Raw genomic sequence first — 21158 nt, 5'->3', positions numbered from 1 at the left:
GTACTAAGAGATACTCAATAATCAGGCACCTCCACTAAGGGAAGGTGGCCAGATGGATCTTCCAGGTCAGGGCACCGCCGTGGCTAAAGGTGCAGGCACTGTGCGCAGCAACGTCCTATTGCGCATGCGCGAGACCCGAAATTCCGCCACTGGCCGCGAGACCGACAGCACAGGAGGAGCCCACCACGATCCCCGTCCATCAGCACGTCGAGATGCAGGAGTGAGGAGCTGAGTAGCGGGGGGGCCGGGTGGTTATAGCCCTAACAGTACCCCCTCTTTACATTCCCCTTTCCTGAGATTGGACAGAGATCTCCTAAGAATACGGGGTGCATTGATGTTCTCCGGAGGCTCCCAGGATCTCTCCTCAGGGCCGAAACCCTTCCAATCAATGAGAAAGAATGTTTTTCCCCTAACTTTCTTCATGGCTAGTATATCCCTTGCCTCAAATACATTGCCAGGTACTAACAGGTTGAGGGGTAGAGACGGGTGCAGGATGGAAACGATTAAGTACGACGGGTTTAAGGAGAGAGACATGGAAGGCGTTAGGAATACGGAGCAAGGCAGGCAATCTTAATTTGTAAGTAACGTCGTTGATACGTCCGAGGATCTCAAAAGGACCAATGTATCGAGGACCCAGTTTGTAGGAGGGAATCTTCAGTTTTATATATTTGGAAGAGAGACAAACCTTATCACCAGGAAGATAAGGTGGGGAATCCAAGCGCCTCTTATCAGCATGTCTTTTCATTCGAACACCAGCTTTTTCGAGCGCTCCCTTGGTCTCCTTCCAAATTTCAGAAAACTCCATAGACAAAGAGTCAGCTGCGGCCACACCTGAGGCTGCGGATCCTGGAAGTGGTATACAGGGATGTTGTCCGAAGACAACAAAAAATGGAGACTTGGTTAAAGACTCGCTGGGGTGGTTATTTTAAGCAAATTCTGCTCAAGGAAGAAGGCAGACCCAGTCATCTTGATGAGCGTTGGAGAAATGACGCAGATAGGTTGCCAGCACCTGGTTGGTTCGCTCCACTTGACCTTTGGTCTGAGGATGGTAAGCAGAGAAGGAATCCAAAGACACGTCCATGAGTCTGCAAAGAGCTCTCCAGAACCAGGAAGTGAACTGAACACCTTGCATCGGACAACTGAAGAGACCTTGACAGCCCATCAGCCTTGACGTTCTTGCTGCCTAGCCGGAAGTGGATCTCGAAGTCAAAGCGGTCAAAAAACAGAGACCATCTGGCTTTCAATTTAATGTGAGTATAGTATACTCTATATAATAATCTGTCTTGTATAAGAACACCTTACCACCAAGGACAGGAAAGAGTCCATTACTTCTCCCCAATCATTGTCTTCAATATCCAGTAGATCCAGCCTCCATTTAACCATGGCACTATCAAAAGGTTTGGTAAAACATGGAGATAATAGATTATACATATATATTAAAGGTCTATCCAGATCTCTCGATCTTAGTAACAAATCTAACTTTGTGGATCCCAGTTGTACTTGAAGTCAACCAAAATGTGCACCCAAGTCATGGCTAAGCTTGAAATACTGAATGTAGATAAGCAGTCTATTTTGAGATTTCAAGAAATCAAAGGTAGGGAAGGTTCTTCTTCAGAAATACAACAGATGTGTGTTTTGAATCATTATCACAAGGAAAAAGTGTGCGTCTACCAAGAGCACGAGTGATGGGAGCATTTTCTCTTTCACTATAGAGCAGTACATCTGGGAATTCATCATACCATCAATGACATGTATCTCCCCTACTCTGGCAGCACTTATGTGTGCCACATAAGGGTCCTTCAACCACCATGTGTCACTGTAGGTACCATGCATTTAGAAAAAGATCGCCTCAATAGAGGTATGATTGGATATGGAGGTATATAAATTAGCATCATAATCATGGAATACTTAATTAATCTTAAATGGATCACAGCAAGGCAGGCCTCCTGAATTCAACAAGGACGGGATAGAAGGGATTTCCTAGTCCTCTCCTTGCTTAATATTAACAGTTCTCTTCGGGATTCTACCCAATGACTTCTATTACATATGTCCGCTCAGTGGATTCCATTTGCATAGTCAAACCCATTTGCTTAGATCCAGTTCCTTCTTCATCAATAAAGGTACACCTTGCAGTTACCAACAGTGACTGATATGGTAGTCACACATATGCAGTACCACTGCATTCACACAGGGGACTTAGGGGAGTCAGAACCCCCCAGCGGCCATATCCTATGGATAGTGATAAAAAAATTCCTTCAAAGTCCTTTATATATTGGCCGGAATATCAGAAGATCCCATGCACTAGGCTTTTAAACCACAGCAGTGTGCACCTATACATAAGGCGGACTATTATAGAAATGTTCTCTGACTTTATGACTTTCCATTGTTGCTGTATACCACAATGCCAGTTATACAGAATCTCATGTTCATATATCCAATTATGCGTCTGACATCCCAGCAAGTAAATCGAATAAAACTTTTCCCCAAAGAAAGTCTGCATAACACTGATACATGACAATATCTTCAGTACTTAGATGTGCAGCAAACGAATAGATAATGGTTATTTACTTGCTAATTGCTAAACCAGATTATAATTATGAAATTATAAAATATTGCATGTGTCTCCAGTGTCTGTAATATCCCATTTAAAAGATGAATTCAATAATTACACCAATACATCAGTCTAGAGAAAGTCTCTTTAAAGAGTATCTGTCACCATGCTTATGCCACCTACCGTAATCTGAGATCAGACACAGTCAGGTCCAAGTCCTGCTCTGCCTCTGTCTGTTTTGAGGCCTGCTGGCACATAGCAACAGGGCCACTTCATGGTTTTCATGGTCCCCAGGAAAAGAGTCTCATTGGGCCCCTTTAATACATACCATGATTCATGATGCACAGATAAGGCAGAGAAATATAGGTGTAGTACAATGCCAAAGGTTTCACTTACTTCTTACATTACATGAGTGATATCTATTGTAAATTCTACAATAGCTCACAAACCATCGAATCCTCGCAGCGCACAATGTGTGTAATGGGGGGATTCAAAAGTTTTCATTCTAGACTGGACAGAATAGCCCTCCATGCTTTCAATGCTTTATACAGAATGGTATCCATATAATACTCCTCACAGAATGGGCCCCATATAATGCTCCATACAGAATGGGCTCCATATAATTCTCTATACAGAATGGGCCCCATATAATGCTCCATACAGAATGGGCACCATATAATGCTCCATTCAGACTGGGCCTCATATAATGTTCCATACAGAATGGGCCTCATATAATGCTCCATAGAGAATGGGCTCCATCCATAAAAAATAAATAATCAAATACTTACCTCTCCTCATTCCTCGCCGGCTGCAGCTCCAGTCTCCTCAGCTCCGGTGCCTTCAGCCTATTCTGGCTCTCACCACTTCTCAACACAGAGGGCACACTGTAGTGATGTCATCGAACCCTCTCCCCTGAGACGTCAGAGAATCAGAAGATGCAGAAAACACCGGACCTGCAGCCAGCGGGGAGCGAGGAGAGGTGAGTATTTCAAACAGTTTAAAGCACAGGGGGAGTCCAGTTCCAGAGTGGGAGCTGGCATCAGGCCCTCTGACTCATGGGCCCCATAGCACGCCAGTGTCCCCAACGGCGAGTAGCCCCCCCCATTTGCTTAGAGCCCCAGCAGTTTCATGGGTGTACCGGGTGGTGATGCCGTCCCTGAATAGCAAGGTGATATACTAGAGTTAAGGACCATCTTGATTGGCATACACCTTGTCGCGATGGTATGGCTTTTACACAATTTTTTTATTTTATTTTTATTTATAACCGTCTGCAAACAAGATAAGAATCAGTCATATAAAGACAAAGAAGGACATAACAATATCCAGAAAGTGTAGCTTGAAAGATTCAAAAGAAGACGCGGTTATTCAGTATAAAAGTCAGTCCCGACCCCAACTCCCCGCCTACCTCCCCATGCACGTCTAACACCCTGCAGGTTTAATCAGGTAAGCCTAATAGGTGTGTTACCAGATATAAGCTCTCTCATATACCAATCGGTGAATTGAAAGCAACCGTGTAATGCTTGACGCAACGATAGTGACTGCAGATCAATAAAGGAGGACCATGTGAGGAAAAAACATCCTGTATGACTTTCTTTATGAAGTATGGACTCAATCCAATCCATTTTAAACAAATATGTTACCCTTGAAATTAGATTCAGTGAAGGGGTTGCGTCCTGTGCCTACAAATGCAGAATACACTTGTGGGTAGCTGCCACCCAAATAGTTAAAACACGTCGTTGCTGAGCAGAGAGTTCGAGTAGCTGATCTCGTGTGTTCTGCCTTCATACACGCTGACATGGTGTGCAATTCAGCATACAGCATAAACCACCATCTATCTTCAAAAATAAGCAGACTGTTTTCTGTAGTCTAACTTGTTTAATGGTGAAGAGTATAGAACATGCGGTAAAACTATAAAGAATACAAACAATATGGTTAAGTATTGGGCAGATGATCACACAGCTAAACACAATTACAGGAAGTATTCAGTGTGATGCAGACTTCACATAGAAACACACAGGTGTTTAATTACATCTACTGAGCCCTGGCTGCTTTACAGTTAATAACATCTCTGTAAAAAAACTTTATTGCAAGAAAATGTATTAATCTTACCAGATATGCTTTACCCGGATAACGAACTCAAGTAGGGAAGTTAACAGGAGGACAGATAAACACGTGTGTCCTTATGAAATACACAGAATAAAATGGCATCTTCTTTATCCCAGAATATACTGCTTCATTCCCACAATGCATTGCTTCTGTTAAAGTCACAGACTGTAAATGCTATCAAGACACAGCTATAAATTCAGCCACCACTAGATGGTGCTATAACTAAACCAACACATAATACAAACACATTTGCCCTATTCAGAGAGCAGAACACTCCCCGCTTGGCATCAACTAATGCCACTTCCAAGTTCCTTTGGCAAAGCAATAGAATTAGTTCCACAACTGGTCTGAGGAATAAAATCAAATCCTAAACAAGACCAAAGGACACATCTCAAACCAAAGTAGACACCAAAAAGCGGAGGTGTTAAACCAAATATGTAATTAAAAGTGAAAATTTATTGAATATACAGAAATGAATTGAGAGATCTCACTGAACAGGCCTGCTTAAATGGTACTATCTCTAAGGAACTCATGACTGGATTGATCATTGAGAACCCTCACACAGCCTGTTTGTATTTACTACCTAAGGTGCATAAATCTGTCACCAATCCACCCGGTCGTCCCATCGTTTCTGGGGGAGGCAGCCTATGTGAACAAATTAGTAAATATCTTGACTTCCATCCTAAGCCTATGGTTGAAGCACTTTCATCTTACCTCAAAGATACTGGGGATGTTCTAAGAAAGTTGGAAGGTATACCACTTGAAGCTGACATGTGGCTAGTGTCTTTTGACGTTGAATCTTTATACACGTCTATTCGACATTCTGACGGTATTGAAGCCACTAGAACTTTTCTCCATATGTCCGATATTGATAATGACCTTGTTGAATTTCTTCTGGTGTTGCTCGAATACGCATTGACACACAACTTCTTCATTTTTAAGGAAGTCTTGTACCTCCAACTTCGAGGGACCGCTATGGGGGCTGCCTTTGCACCCTCATATGCATATCTATTTTTGGGGTCCTGGGAGCATACCCTTTTTCTGTCTAACACCGCTCCACTGATATCTTTCTCTCAACATCTCAACAAAAATAATTTAAATATTACATTAACAAGTAAATATAGCCAGACCAGTATTGATTTCCTTGACACCAAAATCTATAAAGGTGATGATGGCTTCTTGCACACGGAAGTTTTTAGAAAACAAACGGCAGTAAACGCAGTATTGCATGCAACTTCCTCACACCCGAGACCTCTTAAAAGAAGCATTCTGTATGGTCAATTTTTAAGAACTAGAAGGATTTGTTCTAGTGATTCCTCTTTTTCCAGACAATCTCTTGAACTTGCAGAACGATTTTCCGACAGAGGGTATTCCAACAGAGTTATCCGTCAGGGCCTTAATAAGGCACGGAATCAACAACGAATAAACTTACTTCAACTGAAAAGAATGCTACCTTCAACCCCAGAGGGGTTCATCTCTACATTTAATGAGAAATGGAAGCCTATGAGGTCTGCTCTTCAGAAATTCTGGCCTATTCTCATGAGTGATACAGTACTGGCCAAGAAAATTTCTTCAAACCTATAATTAGAAGAAGCCAGAATCTGAAGGATTTGCTGGTGCAAAGTAATTATAAAGGACAGCCTGTGGACAATAGCTTTGGTACCAAGGGACCGAGATGGGGATTTTTTCTCTGCAAGCAATGCCTGGCATGTTCCAACATGGACAGGGCTGTTGAATTTAAGACCGCCCATGGTGACAAGACTTACCACATTACGCAGCATATCACCTGTGGTAGTGATCACGTTATTTACTATGCTACTTGTCCCTGCCCTCGTATTTATGTGGGTATGACCACCAGACAGCTAAAAAAAGCGCACTAGGGAACATGTCTGCGACATCTCTAATGCGTGTGATGTCACTGATGTCACTACACTGAAACCCATACCTCACCACTTCAAGAGTGTTCATGGATGCAACGCAAAACTTTTGAGAGTGATTGGCATTGACCGCATCAGTAAGGACTCTAGAGGTGGAGATTTAAAAACCAAATTAGCTCAAAAGGAAACAAGGTGGATTTCTATGATTGGCTCACTTCAACCTCATGGTTTGAATGAGGTTATGAGCTTTGCTCCCTTTTTATAATTTATATTGGATCTGATAGTGCTTGATCCTGTATTTTATGTGGAAAATTTTATGGTTGTCTGTGCTTACTACATTATGTTTTTTTGTGTGTTTATAGAATTTATTATACGTTTATCTTGTGATTGTTCTTTCGCCTTCTCTGAAGCCCAAGTGGATTCGAATCTACCTACCTGATGTCTTCTGCCATTTATCCCCTGACCTTGAAGAGGAATTTACCCAGTGGATATTTATATATCTAATATTCATTATTAAATAATTTTTCTATTTTATTTATTTTCTATTTTTTTTATTTTTATTTATTATATTTATTTTTCTCATTATCTGATGTGTTATCATGTACACAAAAAAATGTTTTGAAATATTTTTGGTCTGTAAATGCAGCAAAAATCTTCTCTCATGTTTATATATTTTTTTCATATATTTTGATTTTATTTTTTATATGTATGCATATTATTATTTGCTTAGTTTTTATGGGGTATGCACTATCTTCACGTGTTACACTTATTAATAACTGTGTTCATTTTATTAATAATTATGTCCTTGTGTGCATATTATTATTTGTTTAGTCCCCATGGTGTATGTACTATTCTCACATGTTACACTTATTAATATTTATGTCCATTTATCTTCATATTTTTCATTTTTTTACACCCATATAACATTTAATTCACCCTTTCACGTTCTTTTGTTCCGTGGATTTCCTCTTCCTCTCTTTGTCAGCACATTCCTCCCCTCTGCAGCGGTGAGCGCTTGGTTTGGCTGACGTGACCGGGTTGCCGTGGCAACGCGTCCCTTCGGGTCATCCTCCCCTCCCTCCTCTTGACGCGTTTGAGGTGGGCAGTGACTGATGACATGGGACGCCGGACCCGCCGTTCCCTGTGTCTCTGCTCAGCTGATCTAAGCGCCGCATTACCGCGCATATACAAAAACCGGCACACTCACTCCTGTCACATACTCGTCCCCCTGGAAGAAGCGACTTGCGAAACGCGCGTCGGGGCTTTCTCCTTGTCCGGTCCACATGGTAATTATGCCTCCTAGTGACAGTCAGCTCCATTAGATGCCTGCGTTCATGGTCACATAACCAGTGGACAGCAATCTCTGTGCACTTGCACTGTCATATGCATCTTTGATTTACTACCCCAATCTATTGCTGCACTATTGCACTTTTGTTATGCTTTGCTGACTGTCACTGTATACTTATTTTTGCACTATTGCACTTTATATGTAAATGATCTTTGCCTATTACTATATAAATGTGTTGTCACATTGCTAGTTCTTTGCAGCCTTTTTGGTATTACTTTATGCAAACAGCTCACATAATTCAATAGGTTCCACCTGGTATTTATTCTTTTTTTGGCATTTTTCATGGACCCCTTGGAGTTCATTTTGTTCAGTTTCAGTCCCTTCATATTTATGTGATTTTACCTTTCTGTATATTCAATAAATTGTCACTTTTAATTACATATTTTGTTTCACACCTCCGTTATTTGGTGTCTGGTCTAAGGAATAGTTTACTCTCCTCAGCTTTCCATACTTTGACCTCGACCTTGCACACCGTCTAATCCTTGCTTGGGAATACTTTGGTGATGAGGCCTAGTGGCCGCTCATTACGGTGTGACTGGCTGTCTTTCATGAGCACAATATCACCGGTTTTGATGTTCGGCCTGTCGAGCTGCCACTTCTTCCTAGGCTGTAAGGTGGAGAGATATTGCTTTCTCCATCTGTCCCAGAAAGTATTGGAGAGACTTTGGACTTGTCTCCATTGACGTCTGTAGAGGTCCTTGTTGCTCAATTCTCCCAGTGGAGCGCTAGGAGTGTCAGTTTTCTGAGTGAGTAATATGGCAGGAGTGAGAATGGTTGGATCTTCAGCGTCACTGGAGAGTGCAGTCAATGGTCTGGCATTTATGATGGCCAAAACTTCTGCCAAGAATGTAGTCAAACCTTCGTGTGTGAGTCTTGTGCTACCTTCTTGCAAGGAGATAGAGTCTAAGATTCAACCTGCTATTCCTATCATCCTCTCCCAAGCACATCCCATGTGAGAAGAGTGTGGTAAAATGAAGGTCCAGGTACATCCCTGCTCACTCAAGTACCTTTCCACACTGGTAATTTCTAGGTTGGAAAGAATTTGAAGTTCTTTCACTGCTCCTACGAAATTTGTGCCTCTATCAGAGCGAATGTGTTTTACAGTGCCTCTGATGGCAATGAAACGTCAGAGTGCATTTATGAAACTTGAGGTGTCCATGGATTCAATCACTTCGATGTGGACCGCTCTGATGGACATGCAGGTAAACATAACTGCCCAGCGTTTTGCATTGGCTTGGGCTATTCTAGTGTGCCGTGCAACCACAGACCACGGCCCGAATACATCCAGTCCAACGTTGGTAAAGGGAGACTCCATACTAAGTCTGTCTGATGGGAGATTGGATACCTTTGGGCTTTGAGTCGCGCCGCGGAGTTTGTGACAAGTCACACAGTTGAAGATGAGTTTACTCACACATCTCTTTGCTCTGACTATCCATAGTCCAGCAGTTCGTAGATTCCCTTCAGTAAACAATCGGCCCTGATGTTTCACCAAAACATGATGGTGCTGTACGAGCAGAGTAGTCACTTGATGATGACCAAGAATTATTGCAGAGTGTTTTTCCACGAATTCCACCTTGGCTTCTTGAAAACAACCTCCAATTCTTAACAGCTCATTTTGGTCAATGATTGGATCAAGCTTCTTCAAGACACTGTCTCTAGAAATGGGTTGACCTTTGTTGAAGTTGTCTATTTCTTTGGCGTAACACTCACATTGTATGCAGGGCCGGTTTTAGACAAAGTGGGGCCCCAAATGCTAAAATTGTAAAATCACACATTTAGGTTACATTACATGAGCAGGATGTGGATACAGGTGGCAGAGGGGCCTGTGCTGGCACTGTGGCCCCCATATTCAGGGGCCCTATATCAGCCAACGGGTCTGCCACTATTAGCATTACACAAGGGCGTTGCTAGGGTCAAAAAAGATTGGGGGGCCCAAGACAAAGATTTGTCCCCCAACCCCCTCTTAATTTTTTTTAACACTGCAGATAACACAGCAGGGCTCCCAACTGTCCTGGATCCAGCGGGATAGTATTGATTTTGACACTCCCACCCGCTATCCCGGCTGGGATTGTAGTTTTCCCACACTGTGAATCAGCCACCACGCCCACCTGTCATTTCGGAAGGGCCTGTGTACCGATCTCCATACAATTCCCTCTATGCACAGCACACTGCAGAACAGAAGCCCTCCCCCTGTGACCTCATCCTATGTAACACCAGAGAGAGCAGTGATCTTTGAGAACAGATAATATAGTAGATGTCACCTGCAGTCCTACAGTATGTAACACCACAGATAGCCATAGCGTTTCAGAGTAAGACTATGTTCACATGCATTTTTGTCAGTAGCCAAAACCTGTTCTATTGCCAGTAAAAATGTTGCGTTCAAAACACCTGTTTTTCAGCTTGTTTCTGGTGTTCTTTACACTTTTTTCAGCTTTTTTTTTAAAGTGAGGATGTTTCCTTTGTCTACAGTATGTTTAAGGCCACATTCACGCGTTGAGTATTCGGTCAGTATTTCACATCAGTATTGTCATGATCCATGCTGGATCAGGACAGATAAAAGCACAGTTAACCTTTTTTTTCCTTAAGCTGTGCTTAAGTGTGGTTTTTGCCCCTGGTGGCCATTAGGATTATTGCACTGTGGTGTCGTTTGTTCTAAGTTTGCCCCCGGTGGTGGTGAGCGTCATTGCACTCTGTTTCTTTAGTTAAGTGCACATGTTTATAATGCAGGTGTGATTGCTGGCTCTGCTATAAAAGAGTCACAGGTGTTGCAATCAGTGTTGGTTATAGTATTCATTTCAACCATCCTTGGTGGAGGAAGGAGCTGGAGAACATTCCTTGCAGCACTGTCTTAGCCCTGGTGTGGAAGGAGTCATAGGGGATTTCCTTGTAGCTCTGACAGAGCTTGGTGGCAGCATTTCAGGAGGAGAGCTGCATTCTGGTGGTGGACTCTGTTGCCAGGAGCAAGTGCAACAGAGTAAAGCTAAGTGGTGTTTTCCTGTTTATGTTTTTCCTTCGTGTGTATTAGTACAGCGGTGGGGCCAGTGCCTGCGCCTCCCAGCTCCCTTACAAGGGATAGGTGTAGGGTGTGCTAGGGCAGCTGGTATCCTGAGCGGCGCCGGGTGCGGAACCGGCATAGGGAACGTTAGGAGCGTTAGGGACACTGACTCAGGGGAGTGCAGGAGGTCTCCACGTCCCCTTTCCCTATCGCAGGGCCCACCGTTGTAACTGTTTTCCCTTCCCCTTGTCTTGTTTTAGTTACAGGCCTGCGGGCCATGTCACACAGGACTGTATCACGTGCCGCGTCTTGTTGTTTACAGTTACCGGCCTGCGGGTCGCGTCACACAGGACGGGTCCACATGACAAGTATGTGCAAGTCAAAACCAGGAGGGTGAGAAATCCAGAAGTGGTGACGTGTTTCTACTATACTTTTCCTCTGATTGTTCCACTGCTGTTTCTGCATTACAAATACTGATGTGAAATACTCACCAAATACTGAACGTGTGAACGAGACTTAATAGTTTAATTCACCAAAACCACATAAAAAATTGCAGCGAAAAATGCCGTTGCAATATCTGCAGCTTTCTTTTTTATATTCTTTCATTGCTTTCTACAGCTGAAAACACACTGAAAGAAGTGACACGCTGCAGATTTAAAAAGCGCTACAGTTCTGAAATTCAGTCAGAAAAAAAAACAAGCGCATGCAGGAGATTTCAGAAATCTCATATGTTTTGCTGGCACTTTAAAAAGCCGCTCTTGGCCGTGTTCATAGGCAGAATTTCTGCAGCTTTTTCTTCTGCAAATAAGAAGTTTACAGCATTTTACAGCACAAGCAAAAACTGAGATTTTCAGAAATTTCCCGCACACCCTTTTATTTTCTCCTGACTAAATTTCTCAACTGCAGCATTTTTTAAATCTGCATCGTGTCACTTCTTTCAGCAATTTTTTTCACCCGTAGAAAGCAATGAAAAAGTTTTAGAAAAGCTGCAAATGTCACAACGCTGTTTTTCGCTGTGTTTTTGGTGAATAAAACAAACTTTATTAAGCATGTACTGTAGACAAAATGCATATTGTAAAAAAAAAACAAACAGCAAAAGCTCTAAGGGTCTGTGTCCACAATCAGTAAACTCTGGATGCTGCGTACATCTGCAGCATCCAACCTGCAGCGGCCAGATGTTACAGCATAGTGGAGGGGATTTCTATAAATTCCATGTCCACTATGCGTGCACATACGCCCGCACTTCACCTGCAGAGACGGATATGCAGCACGACTCTCCAGACCGCAGCATGTCAATTTATCTTGCATAGATGCGAGTCTCCGCAAGAGAAATCTCACCCGTACAATGTATTGGGTGCGGTGATTCCGCACGGTTCAGTGACCACACGCGGAATCACCTGCGTTCAACAGATGGCAGCACTTTGGACGGAGCACATGTCCGCTGCGTCCAAAGTGCTGCCATTTCTGGATTGTCTGCACATACCCTAAAAAATGGGCGTTTTAAAAGCAGTGTCTTTACTGCCAAGAGAGAGGCTTTGGCTGCAAAAAAAATGCACCAAAAACGCTGATTCCTATGCACATCTGTACTATATATATGTATGGTTTACCCTTATTATTTCACATGGGAATTCATTTATTTCTATATCATAAATCCCCTGAATCAGCAGACAGTATCCCTGTCTTGTGTCATCCAGACAGTAGTGACAGGAGGTCACACTGTCACTTTACAACCAGGGATTAGTGACTGTGGTCAGAGCTGATGCTGATTGCTGCTGTATGTGGCTGTGAATCCTGATCCTGCAGCGATCAGCACAGAGCTCCAGACCACAGTGAGTAAATCACTGCACTCTGACCTGTTATTGCTGCTCTTACCAGGTTCTGTGGCTTCACTTAGGCATATCCATTCTCAAGACAGTGCTAGGAGCAGCCATGATCAGGACTCAGGATGAGACATACAGAGCTTCAGGCATCTTCCTGTCACTGTGCTGTAATCGGCCCCTCACTCTCAACTTTTAACCTGACTGCAGGGAGAAAGAGACGGGCTCAAGGGGCTTTGCGAGAGACACTCCAAGACTTCAGAGCAATGCACAGCATTATTCACTGCTGTACACCCTATGGGCACTTCATAAATGGACTGCAGATGCAGAGGGCCCCCTTTGTAGGTGGGGGCCCCAGGCATCTGCCTGATCGAAACACTGGCCCTGGTTGTATGGTACGAATTATCGTGTTCTTGGCATTTTCCAGGTTTGGAGCAGTAAAGGCGTGCTTGCAGTGGTGCCAACCTTTACAAGACTTCTGACTGGTGGGTGATGTTGACTTGTAAGACTGAGCCAAATGAATTAAACAAGCAATGGCACGAACAAGTGAGTTCCAGGTTGAAAACCTGCTGAAATGGTGGGACTTGAGGTGATTGTCTGAAGTCACCGTACTTAAAGCGGATACCTGAGGGCGGATTTTGTCATCTGCATCTGGATCTACCAGTTCAAAGGTGAGAAAACAACTGATAAAATAACAAAATAGTGATCCTGTAATGATGGACCAATTAGTGGACTGATCGCAAATAACCAATAACAACCAAAAGACCAAAAGAACGATCACATAGTCCATATTATATTTAGAAAGTTCATAGAAAAATACTTTATTGAATAAATATACAGGTTAAAGAGGCAAAAACACCACAAAGTGAATCCAGCTTAAAAAACAGGGCGCTGATGTAATGACATGATATCCTCACATAATTATAATATAATTCCTAATGGAATGTCCAAATTACAAATAGATACCCCCCATGCAGCCAATCCCAAAATACCACAGCATGGCTTAATGAAATCAAGCACATGCGTCGTCATAAACACAGTATGTGTACATGGACGCAGTATTGTTAATATACATACCGAATAAATTGCTACCAAACTTCAGGGAGGCCCAGGGAGAGCAAATTGGGGGCTGTCAGCACACGAGCGTCACCCCGACGCGCATTTCGGCACAGCCTTCGTCAGGGAGCGTGATGTGTACAGAAGTAGTGGGTTTAAAAAGGGGCTGGGACCAATTAACTCCAACCGGAAGTGTCTGAGTACATTAACATATTGCCAGGGTAACATCCATAATAGACGCTCTAGCTGCGTGAACCCGGGATGTGCCGGGAGAATCCGTACAGCAACATCTCGTCGGGAACACAGGAGGACGTCATACCCATGTGCAGCCCTATTGTATAATTTTGTTCTGCCGCTCGGCTGGCCGTCCATGACGCATGCGCAGTCGAGACATCCCTCATGACAGGCGACATCGATGTCACAGGAGGGAGGAGCGAGGTCACGGTCATGTGACCTAGCGTCCTCACAACTGAGGAGATGCTGAGAACCAACGGGCATAAGGGGCAAGACGCACATGCGTGCCCGGCTGCCGTGATCAAGACAGAAATCTTGCGGCAGATATTAATATAAATATGAGCCGCAGGTTACACACACAGGCATATAAGATGGCAAAAGTATTAATAGATACAGACGAAAGCGCCATAATAAAAAGAAGGCATTATAAAATCTAAGCAAATATATAAGCCATAACAGGGCCTTAAATCCGGGCAATAGGATTGTCACGATGACCCGTCCTTGTGACGCGACCCGCAGGCCGGTAACTAAAACAACAAGACACGGGGAAAGGGGAAACAGTTACAACGGTGGGCCCTGTGATAGGGAAAGGGGACATGGAGACCTCCTGCACTCCCCTGAGTCAGTGTCCCTAACGCTCCTAACGTTCCCTATGCCGGTTCCGCACCAGGCGCCGATCAGGAACCTGTCGCCCTAGCACACCCTACACCTATCCCTTGCTAGGGAGCTGGGTGGCACAGACACTGGCCCCACCACTGAACTAATACACACTAAGGAAAAACACAAACAGGGAAACACCACTTAGCTTTAGTCTGTTGCACTTGCTCCTGGGAACAGAGTCCACCACCAGAATGCAGCTCTCCTCCTGAATCGCTGCCACCAAGCTCTGTCAGAGCTACAAGGAAATCCCCTATGACTCCTTCCACACCAGGCTGACAGTGCTGCAAGGAACGTTCTCCAGCTCCTTCCTCCACCAAGGATGGTTGGAATGAACACTATCACCAACACTGATTGCAACACCTGTGACTCTTTTATAGCAGGGTCAGAGCAATCACACCTGCATTATAATCTGTGCACTTAACTAAAGAAACCAGAGTGCAATGATGCTCACCACCACTGGGGGCAAACTTAGAACAAACACCACAGTGCAATAATCCTAATGGCCACCGGGGGGCAAAAACCAAACTTAAGCACAGCTTAAGAAAAAAAAAAGGTTACCTGTGCTTTTTATCAGTCCTGATCCAGCATGGATCATGACAAGGATAATGTGAAAAGAGGGAAATAGAAGGGGATAGGGAGGGAAAGAGGGAGCTCCAAGTACAAATAAATATAGCGAAAGGATAAAGATTCAATCATATACAGAGCATATAATAGCATTAGCAGTAATAAATATAATATATAATGCAATAATGCATAATAAACATATATAGGTACATGCATCTCTAATAATAGACTCTATAAGAATGCTGCAGTAAAGATCGATCTTCATGGAGCACACCAAAAGGAATAATATCTGGATAGAAGTCAAAGGATCTAGCACTCCTAAAGTGAAAAGGGTAAAATTAATAAAAACAAAAGCTGATACACCACAGATGGAAAAGGACTCAAACAGCCGTGAAGAGTTACAAAAATGGGACAAAACTGATCGGCTCATTTAATCCTTCAGGATACATAGTATCCAGAGTCCAGATCCAACGAGACTCAAGCTGGGCCAACCTCTGCGATGTCCTCCCTCCCCGAATGGTGGCATCGATGGAATCAATGCCCCTCACCCGAAGCAAAGAGGCATCACAGGCGTGGCACAGCCAAAAGTGTTGTGGAATAGTTTTAAGGGTGGATGCATCCTTGTGGTCAATTGCCGCCATGATCCCCAAGACATGTTCCCTGACACGTATTTTGAAATGACGTGTAGTAAGGCCAATATAAGTTAGTCCACAGGGACATGTAGCAAAATATTTAGCATTACGAGTATTACATGTAATGCTTTTCCTGATGTCATAAGTCTTCGAATTATCGGCGTTATGGAAAGTATTACATCTTTCAATATTAGGGCAGGCGACGCAATGACCACAAGTAGTGCACCCACCCCTAGGCGTAGAAGTGTTTAGAAATGTGGATCTGGGATTACCCGTATAGTGACTTCTTACTAGGAGGTCACGCATTCTTTGCTCTCCTAGTAGAAATCGCTGGTCTCTCAGAAATATATTTAGAGAGAACGGGATCCACCCTGAGGATTGGCCATGATTTAGTAAGAACCTCTCTTACACGGGCGGATTGAGCATGGTAGTCGGTGACAAATCTCACTTTATCCTCCATCTGTCTAGTTTCAGGTTTATACAATAAATCTGTCTTGGAGAGTGTTTCTCGTGATTGTAAGCGCGTTTCACCATTCGGCGGCTATAACCGCGTTGGTAAAACTGCTGCTTGAGCTCCTCTGCTTGGATCTCAAAATCACCATCGGTAGAACATAGTCTCCGAAGATGGAGGAATTGTCGTATGGGTACAGATTGGATCAAATGCCTATGGTGTGCGGAGGAGGCGTGCAACAACGTATTGGTGGATGTCGACTTTCTAAAGATGTCTGTTTGTATGACATCTCTATCATCACGTTTAAGCTAAACATCTAAAAATTCGATACTGTTCTCATCATATTGATAGGTAATGCGTATGTTCTGTTCATTATCATTTAGATGTTGCATGAACTCCTGAAGAAGAGGAGCAGGTCCCTGCCAGATCAGGAAAATATCGTCGATGTAACGTGTCCAAAGGAGGACGCGATCCATCGATGAAACCTGATCTGACAGGGAGAGGTCCCTCTCCCACAGCCCCAGGAACAGATTGGCATAGGCTGGTGCAAAAGACGCTCCCATAGCCGTGCCCTGGAGCTGTAGGTAGAAGGACCCCGTAAAGATGAAAAAATTATGAGTCAGAGTAAACTCTAACATTTCCAATACAAAATTTTGAAAGGTACAGGGGAGATTCGACATGTTGAGATAATATTGAATAGCTTTCAGGCCGTCAGCGTGCCTAATGCTGGTATATAGGGACTCTATATCGGCCACCACCATCATGGCTTTTGGATCAATATGCAATTCATCAACAAGTCTAAGAAATGTCCCTGTATCCTTCAAAAACGAAGGAAGGTTTTCAACAAACGGTTGTAGAATCGAATCAATCCATCGATTGACATGCTCCAAGAAATTCCCCGCACCAGAAATTAGAGGTCTACCTTGTGGACATTCACTATTTTTGTGTATTTTGGGCAGTAAATATAGTGTAGAAATTGTAGGTTCCGTAACGATGAGTGCTGATGCCAGTTCTTTTTTAATCACACCCTCAACACAGGCCCTATCAATAATAGAGTTGAGTTGTGATGTGAAGGCCGACAAGGGATTAAAGGACAGCTTTTTGTAACAAGTTCTATCATTTAGTTGACGAAAAGCTTCCTTTTCATACACGTTTTAGACCAGATTACAATATTGCCTCCTTTGTCGGCCGGCTTCAGGACAACATCGGGAAGTTCCTGTAGGACTTTCAATCGCTCACGTTCACCACTTGTCAAATTGTCACGTTGCATAATTTTAGGTATTTTCATAAGATCATTGGTAACGATTTGAACAAATAGCTCAGCATTGGCAGAAGTGGATAGGGCGGGGAATTTCTTGGAGCATGGTCTAATCGATGAAGGTATATTACCATCAACTGATGTTTGGTGTTCAACGGATAGCTCTTCCAAAATTTTCAAGGCTGATTGCTCCTCCTCTGTAGGAAACAAAGCATGCGCATTACCATCGTGAAAATATTTCTTAAATAGCAAAGATCGGGCAAAGATGTGTAGATCTTTGATAACTGAGAATGTATCAAATTTAGCAGATGGTGAAACAGATAGACCTTTAACCTAAAAGGGTCAAATCTGCTTCAGAAAATTTTCGATCACTAAGGTTAATTACCTTATTGTCTTTTTTGGTAGTTTCTGGTGACCTGTAACCATTTCTCCTATATGGATGGTAATTCCTCTCACGTGTCTTTCTATAATTAACCCCGGATCTCGTGGTCACGGAGGTCGAGGCTACGTCCGACATATCACTTAAAGAAGATGCTGACGTCACCGATGGTATACGTTTTGCATGTGTGGACGTAGAAGAAGGTTTTTTTCCAGAAAAATATATTATTTGTCTGATAATCTCTTGTATCACGATTAAATTTAGACGTTTGAGAGTCATTGATGTTTTTAACTACTGAGTCCAAGGTTTTTTCCAATTGGGTCTCAAAATTTTTAAAAATTTCTACAGGACATTGTGTCTTTAAATTAGCTAAAGCAGTATCAATAGAAGTATCCAATGACAAGATCGACTTTGAATTTAAGTCGATCAGTAATTGCATAAACGTGAAAGAACAGTTGTTGCACGACTCCTCCCACAACGAGACAAATTACTCATCCTCCACAGGAAAAGCCGGGACTGTACGAATACGTAGCCCTCTGAGAATGTATTTAAGAGATTTATATTTCTCTAAAAAAGCTCGATTTCACCAAATCTTAGTTCGTTTCACCAACATATTTTTAAGGTCAGAAAATTGATTGTCCCAATTAGGGCTAATAGACGGCTGTTAGTCAGCGGTGTTCACACCAAACACCTGTTCAATTTGATTCAGCCAAGACTTTTCTTTGGCTTTGTAGTTCATTTTGCTGAGAACACACGAACCCGTGCAAAACACAGTAATAACAATGAGAAAACAGCTCAACAAATGCAGCAGTATCATATTTGATAAGAAGTGATAAAATAACAAAATAATGATACTGTAATGATGGACCAATTAGTGGACTGATCGCAAATAACCAATAACAACCAAAAGAACAATCACATAGTCCATATTATATTTAGAAAGTTCATAGAAAAATACTTTATTGAATAAATATACAGGTTAAGGAGGCAAAAACACCACAAAGTGAATCCAGCTTAAAAAACAGGTGTCTGATTCGTCACTGTAAGGCGTAGAAAGGTATAAGAATGTAGGGCCCGTAAACCAGGTCTTGTCCTTAAAGTGTCCAGATTCAACAGATCTAGTTGCGTGGCCCACAGGATTGTGGTGTGTGGACACATAGCGCCACTGTTTATGGCAGGTGGATCTCCTGATCCTTAGCACCCGATTGCTGACGTAAATATAAAAGCATAGAGTTTCGTTGCAAATGTACCCAAGCACTACCTTGCTGTCTGAGTAGAACTCAACATCCTTGATTTCCAGGTCAATTTCTGGTGAGATAAGTTCAGCTAACACTACTGCTAGCACAGCCACACAGAGTTTCAGTTTGGGTATTGTGTGCTCCTGGACTGGCACTAGTTTTGCCCAGCTCATAACAAGCCTTACATGGCATTGTTCCTTGATGTCAGTAGTTTTCAGATACGCTACTGCTGCAATCACTTTGGTTGAGGCATTGCAGAAGATACAGAGCCTTTGCGTCTTGACTTCTGTTGATGGCATGGAAGTGTATGGTTGTGCCACGTAAAGATCTGACAAGGCTTCTAAAGATTTCTTCCATCTTACCCACAAATCTCTCTTTTCCATGGGAAGCGGATCATCCCATTCAGACATCTCTTGGGTGAAGTCTCTCAACATCATTTTACCTTGGAGAGTTACAGGGGTTACAAACCCTAGAGGATCATACTGGCTGTTTATCACGGACAGGACGCTTCTACGTGTTAAAGGTTTTTCTTCTTTGTTCATCGAAAGGTAAATGCATCTCTCTTCAAATCCCAGAGCAAACCAAAGCTCCATTGCATGAGAAGGGAGTCCGTGTCCAAATCCAAGTCTTTTAGCTCAGTTGAGTAATCTTGAGAGTGAAAAGCTGCCATCATTTTTTAACTGTTGGAAGCAATTTCGTGCAGCCTCAAATTGGACAAAGCGATCATTTCTTGTGTCCTCTTTAGGAGACTGACGGCGGATTCATCGGTGGGTGTGGATTTCAAGCAGTCGTCCACTTATAAATCCTTCTCCACAAACGATCTAACATCCGACCCGTGCTTTGCTTCACCCTCTCTGGCTGAATGTCTAAGACCATAGATGGTGACAGCAGGGGAAGGGCTGTTCCCGAAGATGTGTACTTTCATTCAATACTCCACGATGTCTTTGTAAGGGTTATTGTCATGGTACCAGAAAAACCTCAAATAGTTTCTATGTTCTTTTTTGACAAGGAAGCAATGAAACATCTGTTGTATGTCAGCCATGAATGCTACTGCATCTTTGCGCAAGCAAAGAAGTACTCCTAGAAGTCTGTTATTGAGGTCTGGGCAAGACAAAAAGACATTGTTTAGCGAGATACCCTCATATTTGGCGCTTGAGTCAAATACTACTCTTATCTGACCAGGTTTCTTAGGATCATACACTCCAAAAATGGGTAGATACCAACATTCCTCGGAATCTTGGAGTACAGGTGCAATTTCTGCATGGCCATTCTGAAGTATTTTCTCCATGAAGGCAAAGAAGTGCTCTCTCATTTCAGGTGCCTTCTGAAATTTGCGTTTGAGTGAGACAAATCGACCGTAGACAGGTTCTCTGTTGTTGGGCAAACGTTGCCTCTGGGGTTTAAATGGTAGAGGGGCCATCCAACTCTTTGACTCATCTCTTACCATCTCTCGATCCATGATGTCCAAAAACAGTCTGTCTTCTATGGACATTGCTACCTTGTTGTCTTCTCTTGTTCTGTGGAAAACTGTGCACCCTATGTGATCTTGGTTGCCGTCACATGTGTGGTCTTCACAGGAAGGATCAGCTAATGGACAAGGTAGAGGAGCATTGTGTGGCAACTCTTTTACCAGGAAGCTACTCTTAGATGGCTGGAAGAGAGAGGACGTCCATTTTCAAGAGTATTGGTAAGCATGCTGTCGACTAAAGCCGGCTTGTGTGCTCCTCCTGGGCAGACGTCTCCTATGATGACCCAGCCAAAGTCGTGCCTCTGTGCTTACGGAGCGTTCCTGGAGCTGTTTATATATTCTCTAGCCTTGAGGACTTGTAGTATATCTCTTCCCAGAAGTAGAACTATTGGGGTTGCTGGATCCATTTCAGGTATCAAGTGGGCTATACGCTTTAGATGGGGGTGATGTGTCACCACCTCCAGTGAATTTATTTCTGACCTGTTGTCAGGAATCTGGTTGCAATCCAGGATGGTAGGTAACGA

General features: G+C 43.1%; 1 long non-coding RNA gene across 2 annotated transcripts in view; it reads left to right on the top strand.

Moving 5' to 3' along the window:
• Positions 1–21158, top strand: part of LOC141058020 (uncharacterized) — a 224808-nt gene that overhangs the window by 190865 nt on the left and 12785 nt on the right. For both annotated transcript variants that reach the window (XR_012222077.1, XR_012222076.1), the window contains one exon: positions 13122–13365. This is a non-coding gene — a long non-coding RNA (uncharacterized lncRNA). The remainder of the gene's footprint in view (positions 1–13121; positions 13366–21158) is intronic.

Source organism: Dendrobates tinctorius, unplaced genomic scaffold (assembly GCF_039654945.1).
Source record: "Dendrobates tinctorius isolate UK_male_01 unplaced genomic scaffold, ASM3965494v1 ptg000208l, whole genome shotgun sequence".
NCBI classification, from domain to species: Eukaryota; Metazoa; Chordata; class Amphibia; order Anura; family Dendrobatidae; genus Dendrobates; species Dendrobates tinctorius.
This window is presented reverse-complemented; position numbering and strand designations above follow the sequence as displayed.